This window comes from Lepus europaeus, chromosome 16 (genome assembly GCF_033115175.1).
Source record: "Lepus europaeus isolate LE1 chromosome 16, mLepTim1.pri, whole genome shotgun sequence".
Classification (NCBI taxonomy): Eukaryota; Metazoa; Chordata; class Mammalia; order Lagomorpha; family Leporidae; genus Lepus; species Lepus europaeus.
The window spans coordinates 88,208,111-88,224,275 of record NC_084842.1 but is presented as its reverse complement, the minus strand read 5'-3'; the positions used below and the strand labels follow the sequence as shown (position 1 = coordinate 88,224,275).

The following is a 16,165-nucleotide window of genomic DNA, read 5'->3' as shown; positions in this document are numbered from 1 at the left end:
ACAATGCCAGCCCCAGAACCTCAAATTTTCAGGAAAAATCCCCCAGAGAGCCACACAGACAGACAATCAGATTCACAAAGGCGGTCCTCAAGTACCCAGCTGGGTATCAATGTCTGAGTGAGGAGCAGGGTACAGGAAGGGCCATCACAGAGACCAGAAGCAGACCGCAGGACGGCGACAGTCTCCACGGCCACACCACAGAGCCTCACAGGTCAAGGGGCACCAGGTGAGTACTCAAGGGACTGTCTTAGCACCGGGAAATACCCCACTTTGGTCCCAACAAATCTTAAAAGTGAGAACAGGCGGGGTAAACCTCTGCTTGTGACACCAGTATCCCACATCGGAGCACCAGTTCAAGTCCCAGCTGCTCCACTTCAGATCCAGCTGCCTGCAGTGCGCCTGGGAATGCGTGGAGGCTGGCCCAAGTATGGGCACCTGGATGGAGCAAAACCTCCGAAGCGCTAACAGAAAAAGCTACAATGTTATCCCCACTAAAAATACCTTCCAAAATGAAGGCGAAAACACACTCTCGGACGATAAAAACTGAAGGATTTTGCACCTGCAAACCTGCCCAAGGATGTGGAAGAAGGAAAACGAGCCCAGAACAAAGCCCAGATCTAACCTGGCTCTCACGATGACAAAGGAAAGACGGACACCGGCGGGCAAGAGAGGACCACGCGTGGCCTGGGTTCATCACGCCACACACAGCAGAAGCAGGCGCGGGGACATCCCCAGAGCAAGCCTGCTCCCACGCTGTCTGTGACGTGCCATCACCCTGTGTGTCGTGCCATTCCCAGCAAGGTCATCAGAAATCAGTCTGGGAAAGCCGGAATGGCCCAAACGCCAGCCAACTCAGAGCTCCGGGTGTTGCCCTGTGACACGTGAGAAGCTGCAGGAAAACGATTCTCTGGGAAATCCTTAAAAAGAGCACTGGCAATGGTTACTACGTTTGTCTCATTATTTGAGAGACAACAGAAGGGCCTGCGCTGTGGCATAGCCTGTAAAGCCGCCACCTACAGTGCCGGCATCCCACATGGGCGCTGGTTCCTGTCCTGGTTGCTCCACTTCCGATCCAACTCTCTGCTATGGCCTGGGAAGGCAGTGGAAGATGGTCCAAGTGTTTGGGCCCCTGCACCTGCATGGGAGACCTGGAGGAAGCTCCTGGCTCCAGATCAGCTCAGCTCCGGCTGTTGCGGCCAACTGGGGAGTGAACCAGTGTGGATGGAAGATCTCTCTCTCTCTCTCTGTTGCCCTTTCAAGTAGATGTTACAATACATTTTAAGAAGTAGGTTTTTTAAAAAAAAAAAAAAAAAAAAAAAGCTACACAAATGCAACATAAAGCAAAATACACTGAACGCCCAAGACCTCAAAGCTGGTTAAAACCTTCTGGTGTATCATTATCCCTAACAGGTCTCTAACCACCTGTCACCCAATCACATAGTTTAGATATAAAGTATCTGATCACAGCCAGTCACCAGTGATTATATACAACGCAGAGTAGAGAGGGCCGAGGAGAAGACAAAGGAAGTAAAGACTAAGTCTGTGGCTTCAGACCACCCGCCCCCGTCTGCACAGCACCCGCAGTGCACAGCACCAACTGTGGTTCCAATGCAGAAGCCCCAACCGTGGTCTGCTCTTCCCGAACCACACGGCAGGTCTGAATGTTCTCGGAGCTAGAGCTCCATCATCCCTGCTCCACCCCTCAAGCCTTTAGCGGACGACCCAGGTGTAGAATGCGGGCTCTACGCTTCCTCTGCCTGAGTGCCAAGACTGGTCGAGAGCCAGCACTGCGGTGGAGGGGGCTAGGCCTCCGCCAGCAGTGCCGGCAGCCCATATGGGCGTGGGTGCAAGTCCCGGCTGCTCCTCTTCCAATCCAGCTCTCTGTGATGGCCTGGGAAGGCAGTGGAAGATGGCCCAAGTCCTTGGCCTCTGCACTCACAGGAGAGACCCAGAAGAAGCTCCAGCCGTTTCGGCCATCTGGGGAGTGACCCAGCGGACGGAAGACCTCTGTGTGTCTACCTTTCTCCTCTGTAACTCTGCTTTTCAACAAATCTTTAAAAAAAAAAAAAAAAAAAAGGGCTGACCAACACCCAAATATCAACCTGTGTATTCACACACCTTTACATTCATTCCAAATGTGAAGGTCAGGCATATGAACTTAAATTTTATTTTAACTAAATTCTAGATAAAAGACTGAAAGAAAAAACACCAATGTATATGTGCAAGAGTTGTGTACAATCCTTTCTTCAGAGTTTCCGTGAAGAAAAGGATCTTAAAATCATCTTATTTTCTCTTATGCAAAATTAAACCATATCATCCTTTTTTTTTTTTTTTTTGGACAGGCAGAGTGGACAGTGAAAGAGAGAGAGAGACAGAGAGAAAGGTCTTCCTTTGCCGTTGGTTCACCCTCCAATGGCCGCCGCGGCCGGCACGCTGTGGCCGGCGCACCGCGCTGATCTGTAGCCAGGAGCCAGGTGCTTATCCTGGTCTCCCATGGGGTGCAGGGCCCAAGCACTTGGGCCATCCTCCACTGCACTCCCGGGCCACAGCAGAGAGCTGGCCTGGAAGAGGGGCAACCAGGACAGAATCCGGCACCCCGACTGGGACTAGAACCCGGGGTGCCGGCGCCGCTAGGCGGAGGATTAGCCTATTGAGCTGCAGCGCCAACCACTATATCATCCTAAAGACAGGACTTTACAAATGATAAAAAGTCCCACAATGAAGACACTTATCTTAGGATTTTTAATTTTCAATGGTTCCTATTATGGATCTAAAAGCAACGCTGACTAATTGTCCATGAAGTCTATCATCTGGGTCTGCCTAACTCACACAGGCGAGACGGGAGAGGGTGCAGCAGCCCAGCAGTCTTAACTGGGTTTCCGGGCTCTGTCACCTCCACCGCCACGGCTGGGTTGTGGGCCCGCGTCCCCGCTCTCCCACTGCACACAAACGAAGGCGCCTCAGCATTGCCTGGAACGCCACACAGCACACGGTTTTCCTGTCAACTCTGGCCCCCACTGTTAGTTCCTTCACTAATGGGATTATCTAGAAAACAGAAATTATTTAAAATATGTTAGCTGAGACAGGCGTTTGGCCTAGCAGTTAAAAAACTACATCCAAACTGCAGCGCCTGGCTCTGCTCCCCAGCCCCGGCTCCTGATGTCAGCTTCCAGCCACTGCCAGTGCAGATCCTGGAGGCCACGGTGAGAGTGGCTGGGTTCCTGCTACCTACGGGGGAGACCTGGACTGAGTTCCTGGTTCAGGCCCAACCCCGCCCTGGCCATTACAGGACTCTGGACAGTGAACCAGGACGTGAGAGTACACACACAGACTCACTCTCTATTTCTGTCAAATACGTAAAATATTCCTTAAAAATAGATTAGCCTTTTGGAGCACAAAGTTGCTTCCTTATTATCCTTCACAAGGAAACTATGAGCTGGCGTGCAGGTCTCCTCGGGGCCTTGCCTCTTACCGGGAACGTCCTAGCTCTCCACTGTGAAGTGCGGATGTGACACTTGACCAGAGCGCTCAGGCACACGCGACGAACACAGAGACACAAGGCCCCACGCTGCTGTCCGGTCTTCTGTCTGCTCTGGGACACTGATGCGCACACTCACGCCCTGACACCCTCAGCACACACTGTGGCAAGCTCAGCAGACGCTGGGTTGTTTTGTTTTTTTTTTAAGATGTATAGATTTATTAGAAAGGTGAGGGGACACACACACAGCCACCAGCTGACTCCACAAATGACCGCAATAGCCAGGTCGAAGCAGAGAGCTTCATGCGTGTCACCCACATGAGTAGCGGGGGCCCACGCAATTCAGCCACCTTCCCCTGCCTTCCCACACACACCAGCAAGAAGCTGGGTCAGAAATCGAGCAGCTGGGACTCGGATCTGCACCAACATGGGGAGGGGGCGCAAAGTGGTGGCTTAACCAGCTGCCCGATGCCGGCCCCACAGAGGCTCCGTCTGCGGCTCTGAGCCAGTTCAAGCCACTTCAAGGACCCTGGACTGAAAAATAGCCCTGACGGTGACAGCAATGATCCACCAAAGGCTGAAAGAACCCTGTGCAGGCGTGAGGTCCACAGTTACACTGCTGCAGGCCTGTCAGCGTGGCAGAGCAGGGGGACACAGCCAGCAGGCCCCGCCTGCTCCCATGGCAACCCCGAGAACACGGCACTCAGGGTCCGGGAGGGCCGTTCGAGTTTGGATCAGACAGGGACTAGAGTAACAAAGTGAGTTTTCAGAATCAATGCGTTTAATTCTTTGCCAAGTTCGCATGCTTTCAGAATGACGTAACCAGCTCCAAGGGGTTTGTTCACCAAAGAAGAGAGGCCAGATCTAGGTATTTCTTTTCTCAGCAAGCAAACACGGCAACATCAGAAATTTCAAATCATTAATAATTTAACAATGAACTCAGAGTGAGGGGACCTTCTGAAGACGTTCACTAATCCCCAAAACCTCACTTCTGATCTAACCATGTTCTGCGAAACACAGAGCTGGCTCCTCTTCACACCACATGGGTCGCTGTGAACAATCCAGACGACAGCTCCTACAAGCGCCCCAGGACCAGGGTGCACTGTCAGAGCTCCTATAAGCCACGAGGACACACACTCGTCCGCGGCTCCGTGTCTTCAGCGCACTAGTACACCGGACACATGGCCCACTCAGAGGACTCCCCTCTGCCTAGCTGAGGTGCAATCCCAGCACACGGAAACCGCCTCAGAAAGCATCGCCTCTCTGACACGCTGCGCAAGCATCCGCACCCTGTCTTCTCCAGCTACCTGACCTGCAGCACAGCCGCCCACGTCAAGTGCTAGGCTCCCTGTCCAACACTGCCCTCTCACAGAAGCCATCCGTTAGCCCCAAAGCGCTTCTGTTTTCCTGTATCATATACATTCTCATTAATTTTTTAAGCACTTTTCTAAAAATGAAAATAGAGGGGCCAGCGCAGTGGCATAGCAGGTAAAGCCACTGCCTGCAGTGCCAACATCCTATATGGGCACCGGTTCAAGTCCTGGCTGCTCCACTTCTGATCCAGCTCTCTGCTATGGCCCGGGAAAGCAGTGGGAGATCGTCCAAGTCCTTGGGCCCCTGTGCCTGCATGGGAGACCTGGAAGAAGCTCCTGGCTCCTGGCTTCAGATCGGCACAGCTCCAGCCATTGCAGCCATCTGGGGAGTGAGCCAGAGATGGAAGCTAGCTAGCTAGCTCTCTTTTCTCTCTCTCTCTCCCCCTCTGCCTCTCATAACTCTGCCTTTCAAATAAATAAATAAATCATTAAAAAATTCATTTATTTATCTGAGAGAGAGAAATTTCCATCTGCTGACTCAATTCCCAAATCCCCACATGAACCAGGGCATGGCTAGGAGCTCCGCCTCCGTATATGGGTGGCAGGAACCCAAGGACATGGACCATCACGTGCTGCATCCCAGGTACATTAGTAGGGAGTTGGACTGGAAGTGTGGAGCAGCCGGGACTTGAACTTGGTATTCCAATAAGGCATGCAGCCACCCAAGGGCAGCATAACGCACTAGGCCACAATACCTGCCCCTAGACCCAGTTAATCTTTATGCTTGAACGACAGGGAAGATAAAGAAGGGAAAACAAACACAGGGGCTGGTGTTGCGGCGGCGAGTTAAGCTGCACTTCCAATCCAGCTTCCTGTTGGTATGCCTGGTAAGACTCATGTGGGAGACCCAGGCCTGGCTGCTGAGTATGAGAGGCGTGGCCCAACAGATGGGAGACCTCTCTTCCTATGTCACGCTTTCAAATAAATAAGTAAATCTTAAATAAACAAACACAAAACCAGAGCACGAAGGCTAGGCCACCCCTTCAGCCTTTACCAAGTGCCAATTCAAGTTCCAACTGCTCTGCTTGGAATCCAGCTCCCTGCTAACGTGCCTAGGAAGGCAACAGATGACGGCCCCAGTGCGTGGGCGCTGCCACCATGGGAGAGCTGCATGCCGCTCCGGGCCGGTGCCCAACTGCTGTTGCCGGAGAGCCAGCCAGCAGATGGCAGCTCTGTGTGTCTCCCTTTCTGTAGCTCTGCCTTTCAAATACATAAAAAATCCTTAAAAAAAACTTTCATAATAATGTACAGGTGGATGCAATCAGTCCTACAGATCAGGAGTACTAAGTAGACGTCCATTAACGCAAAACAAAGGAGAGCTCAGCCAAGTGTGTAAGGAAAGAACCTACAACACATCTGGATAAATCTACCCCCCAACTGCCGGTGCTGTGGTCACACGTACCCCAGAGCTTCGCTCAGCCTCTCCGTCCTGGCTTGTCAACTCCGACATTAAGGAGATGAACTGCTCATGTAAAGTTACACTGTTACAACTTTTACACAATTCCTTGTTATCTGACGATTCAGACTCAGCTGTTAACATTTCTGATTTGAAAAGCTGGAACGGCCGGTGCTGCGGCTCACTAGGCTAATCCTCCGCCTGCGGCGCCAGCACACCGGGTTCTAGCCCCATTTGGAGTGCCAGATCCTGTCCCGGTTGCTCCTCTTCCAGTCCAGCTCTCTGCTGTGGCCCGGGAGTGCAGTGGAGGATGGCCCAAGTGCTTGAGCCCTGCACCCCATGGGAGACCAGGAGAGGCACCTGGCTCCTGCCTTCGGATCAGCGCGGTGCGCCGGCCGCAGCGCACCAGCCACAGCAGCCATTGGAGGATGGACCAATGGTAAAGGAAGACCTGTCTCTCTCTCTCTCTCTAACTTTGCCTGTCAAAAAAAAAAAAAAAGCTGGATCGCCAGATTGGAAAGAGTTCCTACAGGGATTTACAGAAATGACTTTTGCCCCTAGCAGGGGCAGGCACACTTCATGTCAGGCAGTTCACGGGATGAAACACACACAGCAGAGGACGGGGGAAACGCATACATCCACAGTGAAGGGCTAACAACAAATCGCTACCAAAGCAAAATCCAGGACGACGACAAAGTTGCCATCGCGGAATTCTGAACGCTTCTATGGAAACCGTCGGACACGGGAGCAAACAGTTAAAGTCGAGGGATCAACACTTCAATCCAGAGACAATGAAACTAATTTTAAGAAATGCAAACTTTCAAAAACCCTAAGCAAGTTTATTTAGAAACAGAAAAAAAAATTTTTTTAACTTGACAGTGAGAGAGAGAGAGACAGAGAGAAAGGTCTTCCTTCCGTTGGTTCACCCCCCAAATGGCCGCCACAACCAGAGCTGTGCCGAACCGAAGCCAGGAGCCAGGTGCTTCTCCTGGTCTCCCATGCGGGTGCAGGGCCCAAGCACTTGGGCCATCCTCCACTGCCTTCCCGGGCCACAGCAGAGAGCTGGGCTGGAAGAGGAGCAACCGGGACTAGAACCCAGTGCCCATATGGGATGCCGGCACCACAGGCAGAGGATTAACCAAGCCTCAGGTGATAACCAACACTTCAGTAGTGTGCTCATGTCTGTCAATATGAGAAATGTCTGATTCAGTATAGAAATCCTCCACAGATTCTGATTCACAGCCAATTAGGAATTTTAAAGGGTCCAAGAGAAATTTTCTATTTGATTATGCAGCAAGATACACACTGCAGAACTCAGAAAAGGATCAAAGTACAGGTTTTCATTTTTCATTCACTAATTATATGCTTTGGATGTTAAGTTAAACCTGTAGACGTGGTTCTCAAGGTAACCACAGTAATTTTTCTAGCTCTTGGGCAGCTATTTAAATAAGCAGCAGCATCTAGAAAAGAACCTGCTATAAAATTTCTTCAAAGTATAAAAATCTATTACTTTACTACAGAACTGCTTCCTTTCACATAATTCAGAGAAATACCAGAGCAACAACGGAGCAGCTCTGCTTATTTCAGCACCCCTCCAAACTCTGAATAGCTGGCTGTACCTAGACCCTCTAAGAAACAAAGTAGACAGCATTTCTTTATGGATCCTGTTTGCTTCTCCAGAACACACTTTGGGAAACTACGAATTAACATTTCCCCAAGACCCAAGTTATAAGCAAAACACAGACTGCCTGAGGTCCTCACTCCCTGGATTTCCTAACACTGAAGACGGAATGCAGGGAGCTCATCGCTAGATCCTTCTTTTCTTTCCTTTAAGTTTCCTGCAGGGATGGGACTGCAGTCAAGCAGCACCCCTTCCTACACAGCATCAGAAACTCCAGGTCCCCCCGTTCCCTGTGGGCACCCCCGGCCTCATTTACTACCTCTGACGACGCAGGTGCAGGGCTAACGGGCAGCAGAGTCCACTCTCAGCAGCTCTTCCTCGGGCAGGGGGCACACTGCCTGCACCACCCCACAGCAGCCAGGCAGGCACAACAGCGCCACCGAGGGACAACCCTCAACAGCACCTACACTTCCTTGACACTCTACAAGACAATCAGGCGTCAACGGTTGGGAAGGCAGAGCCTCCACTAGTACGTGGCTCTCGTCCCAGAAGCCAGAGTCCACACAGCACACTAGTGTTTGTGGCCCAGAGACGCTGGCCAGATGAGCAGCGCCTGTATTTAAAGGACATGTGCACGTATCAGGCAAAGTTGGGTGTAGAGACTACGAACTTCACCGCACTGAGGCAGCCCTGCGTCTGAGAAACACACTGAGAACCCCTTCAAGCCCAAACACTGATGTCTACTTATCCTATGGGTCGTCCCGATTTTAAAGAAATACACATTCCTCAAATACTTTAAAGAATTTTTTTAAAAAGATTTCTTTATTTGAAAGGCAGAACAACAGAGGGAGGGAGAGACAGAGAAACGCCTCCATCTGCTGGTTCACTCCCCAAGTGGCCACACAGCTGGGGCTGGGCCAGGCTGAAGCCAGGAACCAGGAGCCCCATCTGGCTTTCCCATGGGGTAGGCCCCATCCTCCACCGCTTTCCCAGGAGCGTGAGCAGGGAGCCAGACGGGAAGCAGAGCAGCCAGGACTCCAATAAGGGACGCAGGCACACGGTATGCGATGCCAGCGTTGTAGGCAGCAGCTTAACCAGCTGTGCCACACTGCTGGTCCCTTAATGAATTTTTGAATTATTTTAATTTCTTAAATCCACATGGATTTTTCATAATACACATTTTCCACTGAACCTAAGTTATCTGGGCCTCAATTTGTACAAAAATGTCCACACATACACACACACACACAAGCACACTTCAAAAATGCTTGTGGAAAAATGAAACTAAAAAATAAATTCAGGAGCGGGCATTTCGTCTAGCAGCTAGGATGCCTGCCTCCCATGTTAGAGGATCTGGGTTTAATTCCCAGCTCGAGCTCCTCACCAGCATGGTTCCTGGGAGACACGAGGTGACGGCTCAAGTGGCAGGGTCCCTCCCACCCACATGAGACCCCTGGATGGACTTCCTCGGTCCCGACTTTGGCCAGGCTCAGTCGTCATTTGGTGGCGACAAGTACAGTGCTCTCACTCTGTCTCTCTGCCTCTTTAAAAAAAAGAAAAAAAAAAAAGTTATTTTGGTGCAAAAAATTTTTGAAATCCATGCATTTTTTGGTAATACACATTTTTCATTTGCTTCAAAGTTATCTGGGCCTCAATCTGTTCAAGAATGCACACACACGGGGCCAGCGCCGTGGCGCACTAGGCTAATCCTCCGCCTGCGGCGCCGGCATCCCATATGGGCACCGGTTCTGGTCCCGGTTGCTCCTCTTCCAGTCCAGCTCTCTGCTGTGGCCCAGGAAGGCAGTGGAGGATGGCCCAAGTGCTTGGGCCCTGCACCCGCGTGGGAGACCAGGAGAAATACCTGGCTCCTGGCTTCGGATCAGTGCAGCGCCAGCCGTGGCGACCATCTGGGGAGTGAACCAACGGAAGGAAGACCTTTCTCTCTGTCTCTCTCTGTCTATAACTAGTATGTTTCATCACGGAAACACACACACTGCACATATAGTTACATGCAGAATGTGTGGGTGTGAGGGTCTCAGAGAAACAGGCACAGACTTGCCCTATACTACTCCAGAAGATCAGCAAGTCAAATCAATTCACTCAAACATTCCTAAGAAAACCCCTGCTGGATGTGGCAGCCACTGTAAGATGCCCCCCAGACCCCAGGCTGAGGGCCGTGAGGCTCTGGCTACTGCGACTGCTGTGTCAGCTCCTAGGGGACCCCTCAGCTCCTAGGGGACCCCTCAGCTCCTAGGGGGACCCCTCAGCTCCTACGGGACCCCTCAGCTCCTAGGGGACCCCTCAGCTCCTAGGGGACCACCTCAGCTCCTAGGGGACCCCTCAGCTCCTAGGGGGACGGCCTCAGCTCCTAGGAGGACCCCTCAGCTCCTAGGGGACCCCTCAGCTCCTAGGGGGACCCCTCAGCTCCTAGGGGGACGGCCTCAGCTCCTAGGGGACCCCTCAGCTCCTAGGGGGACCCCTCAGCTCCTAGGGGACCCCTCAGCTCCTAGGGGACCCCTCAGCTCCTAGGGGACCCCTCAGCTCCTAGGGGGACCCCTCAGCTCCTAGGGGGACCCCTCAGCTCCTAGGGGGACGGCCTCAGCTCCCAGGGGGACCCCTCAGCTCCTAGGGGACCCCTCAGCTCCTAGGGGACCCCTCAGCTCCTAGGGGACCCCTCAGCTCCTAGGGGACCCCTCAGCTCCTAGGGGGACGGCCTCAGCTCCTAGGAGGACCCCTCAGCTCCTAGGGGACCACCTCAGCTCCTAGGGGACCCCTCAGCTCCTAGGGGACCCCTCAGCTCCTAGGTGACCCCTCAGGTCCTAGGGGGACCGCCTCAGCTCCTAGGGGACCCCTCAGCTCCTACGGGACCCCTCAGCTCCTAGGGGGACCCCTCAGCTCCTAGGGGGACGGCCTCAGCTCCTAGGAGGACCCCTCAGCTCCTAGGGGACCACCTCAGCTCCTAGGGGGACCCCTCAGCTCCTAGGGGGACCCCTCAGCTCCTAGGGGACCCCTCAGCTCCTAGGGGACCCCTCAGCTCCTAGGGGGACGGCCTCAGCTCCTAGGAGGACCCCTCAGCTCCTAGGGGACCCCTCAGCTCCTAGGGGACCCCTCAGCTCCTAGGGGACCCCTCAGCTCCTAGGGGACCCCTCAGCTCCTAGGGGGACGGCCTCAGCTCCTAGGAGGACCCCTCAGCTCCTAGGGGACCACCTCAGCTCCTAGGGGGACCCCTCAGCTCCTAGGGGGACCCCTCAGCTCCTAGGGGACCCCTCAGCTCCTAGGGGGACGGCCTCAGCTCCTAGGAGGACCCCTCAGCTCCTAGGGGACCCCTCAGCTCCTAGGGGGACAGCCTCAGCTCCTAGGGGACCCCTCAGCTCCTAGGGGACCCCTCAGCTCCTAGGGGACCCCTCAGCTCCTAGGGGACCCCTCAGCTCCTAGGGGACCCCTCAGCTCCTAGGTGACCCCTCAGCTCCTATGGGGACCACCTCAGCTCCTAGGGGACCCCTCAGCTCCTAGGGGACCCCTCAGCTCCTAGGGGACCCCTCAGCTCCTATGGGGACCACCTCAGCTCCTAGGGGACCCCTCAGCTCCTAGGGGACCCCTCAGCTCCTAGGTGACCCCTCAGGTCCTAGGGGGACCGCCTCAGCTCCTAGGGGACCCCTCAGCTCCTACGGGACCCCTCAGCTCCTAGGGGGACCCCTCAGCTCCTAGGGGACCCCTCAGCTCCTAGGGGACCCCTCAGCTCCTAGGGGGACGGCCTCAGCTCCCAGGGGGACCCCTCAGCTCCTAGGGGGACGGCCTCAGCTCCCAGGGGGACCCCTCAGCTCCTAGGGGACCCCTCAGCTCCTAGGGGACCCCTCAGCTCCTAGGGGGACCCCTCAGCTCCTAGGGGACCACCTCAGCTCCTAGGGGACGGCCTCAGCTCCTAGGGGGACCGCCTCAGCTCCTAGGGGACCCCTCAGGTCCTAGGGGGACCCCTCAGCTCCTAGGGGGACCCCTCAGCTCCTAGGGGACCCCTCAGCTCCTAGGGGACCCCTCAGCTCCTAGGGGACCCCTCAGCTCCTAGGGGACGGCCTCAGCTCCTAGGGGGACCGCCTCAGCTCCTAGGGGACCACCTCAGCTCCTAGGGGACCACCTCAGCTCCCAGGGGGACCCCTCAGCTCCCAGGGGGACCCCTCAGCTCCTAGGGGACCCCTCAGCTCCTAGGGGGACCCCTCAGCTCCTAGGGGACAGCCTCAGCGGCGGAGAACGTCCCTAGCCACCATCTCTCCTCCCTGGGTCGTGACTGACAGATGACCGCATACAGGCCTGACCATCAAGCCCAACTCCAGGCAACTCCAAATGGCTACTCCAGCTTCCCAAGTCTCCATGGCGTGACGGCTGGGCTGGTGAGGCAGCTCAGTTCTCTCCAGAGCACGGACCCAGGAGCATGCTTCTCTGAGAACCCCCTGGCCAGAGAACCCAGCTGCTGACCCCGGCGCGGAACTGAAGGCCCCTCCAACTTCCAGTGGCCCTGAACGTTCCTGCACGAAGTGTTATGTGCACGCTAGACGCAGCAGGGCACAAGCTTCACGTGGGGGTGGCGGTGGCACAACTCTCCAGTAACTTCAAAGCTAAGGCAATGTGGTCCCAGCACACGCTATCTTTGGCACTGCGGCTGAACCAGAATCCACATCTCACTCCAGGGAAACCCGACGTGCCACACTGCAGAGCAGAGCCACCTTCAGCCAACAGCATCTTTCCATGCCCTTATAATCACCACTAATTTTCAATCCACTTCTGTTAAGAAAACTAGCCAAGTCCTTCAAAATGTCTAGAACTGTGCCATCCGGATAGTAGCCACTAGTGGCTATTTAAATTCATGAAATTTAAAATTCAGCTGTTCAGTGGCACAGCCACATTTCAAGTGCTCAGCCACGCCTGGGACTGCAGTGTGGCACAGCAGCTGGGCGACACGTGTAAAGCCAGCGTCTTGTATCGGGGCGACAGTCTGAACCCCAGCTGCTCTGCTTCTGGTCCAGTTCCCTGCTAATGCACATGAGAACACAGCCGGTAATGTCCCAGGGGCTCGGGCCCCGGAACTCATGTGGGAGACCTGGATGGAGTTCTTGGCTCCTGCCTTCAGCCTGGCCCACCCCCGGCTATTCCAGCTATTTGGAGAGTGAACCAGAAGATGGAAGAGCTCTCTCTCCATCTCTTTCAAATCAATATTTAAAAAAAAAAAAAAAAGCCACACATGACACATGGTCAGAGGATACTGACTACAGCACAGAGGGAGCACCTCCATCACACAAGCTCTCTGGACAGGGCTGGCTGAAACACGGAGATCTGGGGACAGAGGATCACACGTCACAGTTCTACAGCCAGCGCTGAACTTGACTCTCTTCCAACTCAGAAAACACCAATCACCAACAACTGTACTTACACTTGTGCTCCCTCCACGTGCCACATGATAGGGCCGTTGAGCTGAACAAACACCTTGGCAGGCCTGCCCTCCCACACCAGCTCCTGCCACCACCCGTCACTCACCCTTCCAGAGTGATGAGCACCTAAGGCCAAGCTCCAGCCTGCCTCTGCCTCTCCCAGAGCTGACCAAACACTTCACTAGACTTTACTACATGACATTTCTGCCTCTTGTGCTCAACTCGTTCACAGAACCCAAACATAACGGGCAAGGTCTTCGCCAACTTTTCAAATACAGCATCAGACCCATCGCCAGCACAGAGAGCCCACGAAGCACAGAAGCAGCACAAACGTGTGTCCGGGGGGAAGGTGGGAGACGCCCCAGTCTCTCCAGCAGTCGATCTAATGGCTACACAGTCTATAGCCACGTCAGCCATCATCATCACTCCGGCCTGAGGCCAAAGGGGTATTATCTAATGGACAGGGACTCTGTTTCACCCCAACTCCTCTGGCACACCTAGCTCTGAAGAAAAGAGAAGTCTGGGGAATTGAGTCCCAGCTAATATGGACAGCTTGCCCTCAACCTTACCTCCTGTTGTGGAATGAATGATGTCTCCCCAGAAAGACATGTTCCAATTCTAACTTTAAAAAAAAAAAAAAAAAAACTTACTTACTTGAAAGGCAGAGTGATAGAGAAGGAGAGACAGAGATCTTCACCTGCTGGTTTGTTCCCCAAATGGCCACAGTGGCTGGGGCTGGGCCAGGCGGGAGCCAGGAGCTCCATCTGAGTCTCCCATGTGGGTAGCAGGGGCCCAAGGACTTGGGCCATCTTCCACTGCTTTCCCAGGCCATAGCAGGGAGCTGGATGGGCAGTGGAGCAGCCCAGACTCTCAACTGGCACTCACGAAGGATGCCAGCATTACCGGCAGTGGCTTAACCAGCTGCACTGCACCACGATGCCAGCCCCCAAATACTGTTACCTGTGAACATGACTTTACTTGAAAACAGATGTAGGGGCCGGTGCTGTAGCGTAGCAGGTAAAGCTGCTGCCTGCAATGCTGGCATCCCATTTGGGCGCTGGTTCGAGTCCTGGCTGCTCCACTTTTTTTTTTTTTTTTTTTTGACAGGCAGAGTGGACAGTGAGAGAGAGACAGAGAGGAAGGTCTTCCTTTTACCGTTGGTTCACCCTCCAATGGCCGCTGCGGCCGGCGCACTACGGCCGCGCTGATCCGAAGGCAGAAGCCAGGTGCTTCTCCTGGTCTCCCATGGGGTGCAGGGCCCAAGGATCTGGGACATCCTCCGCTGCACTTCCGGGCCACAGCAGAGAGCTGGCTTGGAAGAGGGGCAACCGGGACAGAATCCGGCGCCCCGACCGGGACTAGAACCCGGTGTGCCGGCACCACAGGCGGAGGATTAGCCTATTGAGCCGCAGCGCCGGCCCTGCTCCACTTTCGATCCAGCTCTCTGCTATGACCTTGGAAAGCAGTAGAAGATGGCCCAAGAGCTTGGGTTCCTGCACCCGTGTGGGAGACCTGGAAGAAGGTCTTAGCTCGGGTCTTCAGATTGGCTCAGCTCCAGCCGTTGTGGCCAATTGGGGGGTGAACCAGCAGATGGAAGATACCTCTCTCTGTCTCTCTCTGCCTCTCCTTCTCTCTGTGTAACTCTGACTTCCAAATAAATAAATAAATCTTTTTTTAAAAAATCTCACTGGGCCTTAACTAGGTCACATGATCACTTGTGGTTGCAAGTGAGGTTCCTTTAAAAAAAAAAGAAAGAAAACAGATATAACCAAGTTAACAGGCAATCATACTAGATTAGGGTTCTACTCTGGACAATGACCTAAGAAGAGGAAAACATGGACTGAGACACGTGAGGAGACAGAAGCAGAGCCCTGTGTGACGTCCACGCAGGCCAAGGAAGGCCAGGGACTGCCAACCCCACCAGAAGCTGAGAGGCACAGCCCAGCTCCTCCCTGAGAACCGGCAGGACAGGCCTGCTGACGCCCGGACTTGCACTTCTGCCTCCAGAGCTGAGACTGAACGTCCAGTGGGGAGGACTTCGCCGCAGCAGCCCAGGAAACCACCTCTCTGCCCTCCTCCCGCACTGGGCCGAGACTGCCTCCCTCCCTACAAGCGCCAGCTCAGGGACAGACGCAGGCTGTGGCAGCGCACAGGACCAGCGGCGGCAGCATCACCTCCCTCCTCCAGGCAGACGCGGAGTCACACCATCACCCCACCCCGGCTCCTGCCTGCAGGACCTCGGCTCTGCAGACTGCTCACTCCTCATTCATTCAATGAACACTGGGGCACCCACTCTGCTCACTGCTTTCACGGGATGAAAATACAGCAAGCCAAGCCAAGCCCCCGCTTTATCCACAAAGAAGTTTAAGTATGACTTCAGGTCCCCGGGGTGCATCGAAACAAGGGCCACTGAGCTGGTGCCTTCTCATCCCTCTGGCCACCTCTCGTCCAACCCTCAGCACCCCCATCCCAGTTCTGAGGGGGTAAAGCCTATGGCCTGCATTGGCAGACGCTCCTTAATCTCTGGTTTGCCATTACCGTTCACCGTCCCCACAGGCCTGACCCCCACGCCAGAGAGAAGAGCCAGACCAGGTCTGACACAGCGTCAGCCGACGGTAAGCTGCAGGGAGCCCACCTGATCCGTCCAGCGCCCTGGAAGGCCCAAGCAAGCTCCACACAAAGATTCAGTTTCCATGACAGCTTCTATCACTCGGCTGGAAAAGACACTGTTAGAAACAGCTCTTAAAGGCTAAGTGCAAAAACGTAGCTTTTTTTGAAATGGAGGAATGAAATACAAAAGAAAAAAGCATAATGTCTAAAGGAAAGAAACATCGGATTCTGCGCTGACAGAGCTACCAACACTTCGCACGACAGTAA

General features: G+C 54.3%; 1 protein-coding gene across 3 annotated transcripts in view; it reads right to left on the bottom strand.

The window, feature by feature from the left end:
- LOC133775271 (TBC1 domain family member 14) overlaps positions 1-16,165 on the bottom strand; it is a 213,171-nt gene that overhangs the window by 181,217 nt on the left and 15,789 nt on the right. The gene's annotated exons all lie outside the window — the stretch shown is intronic.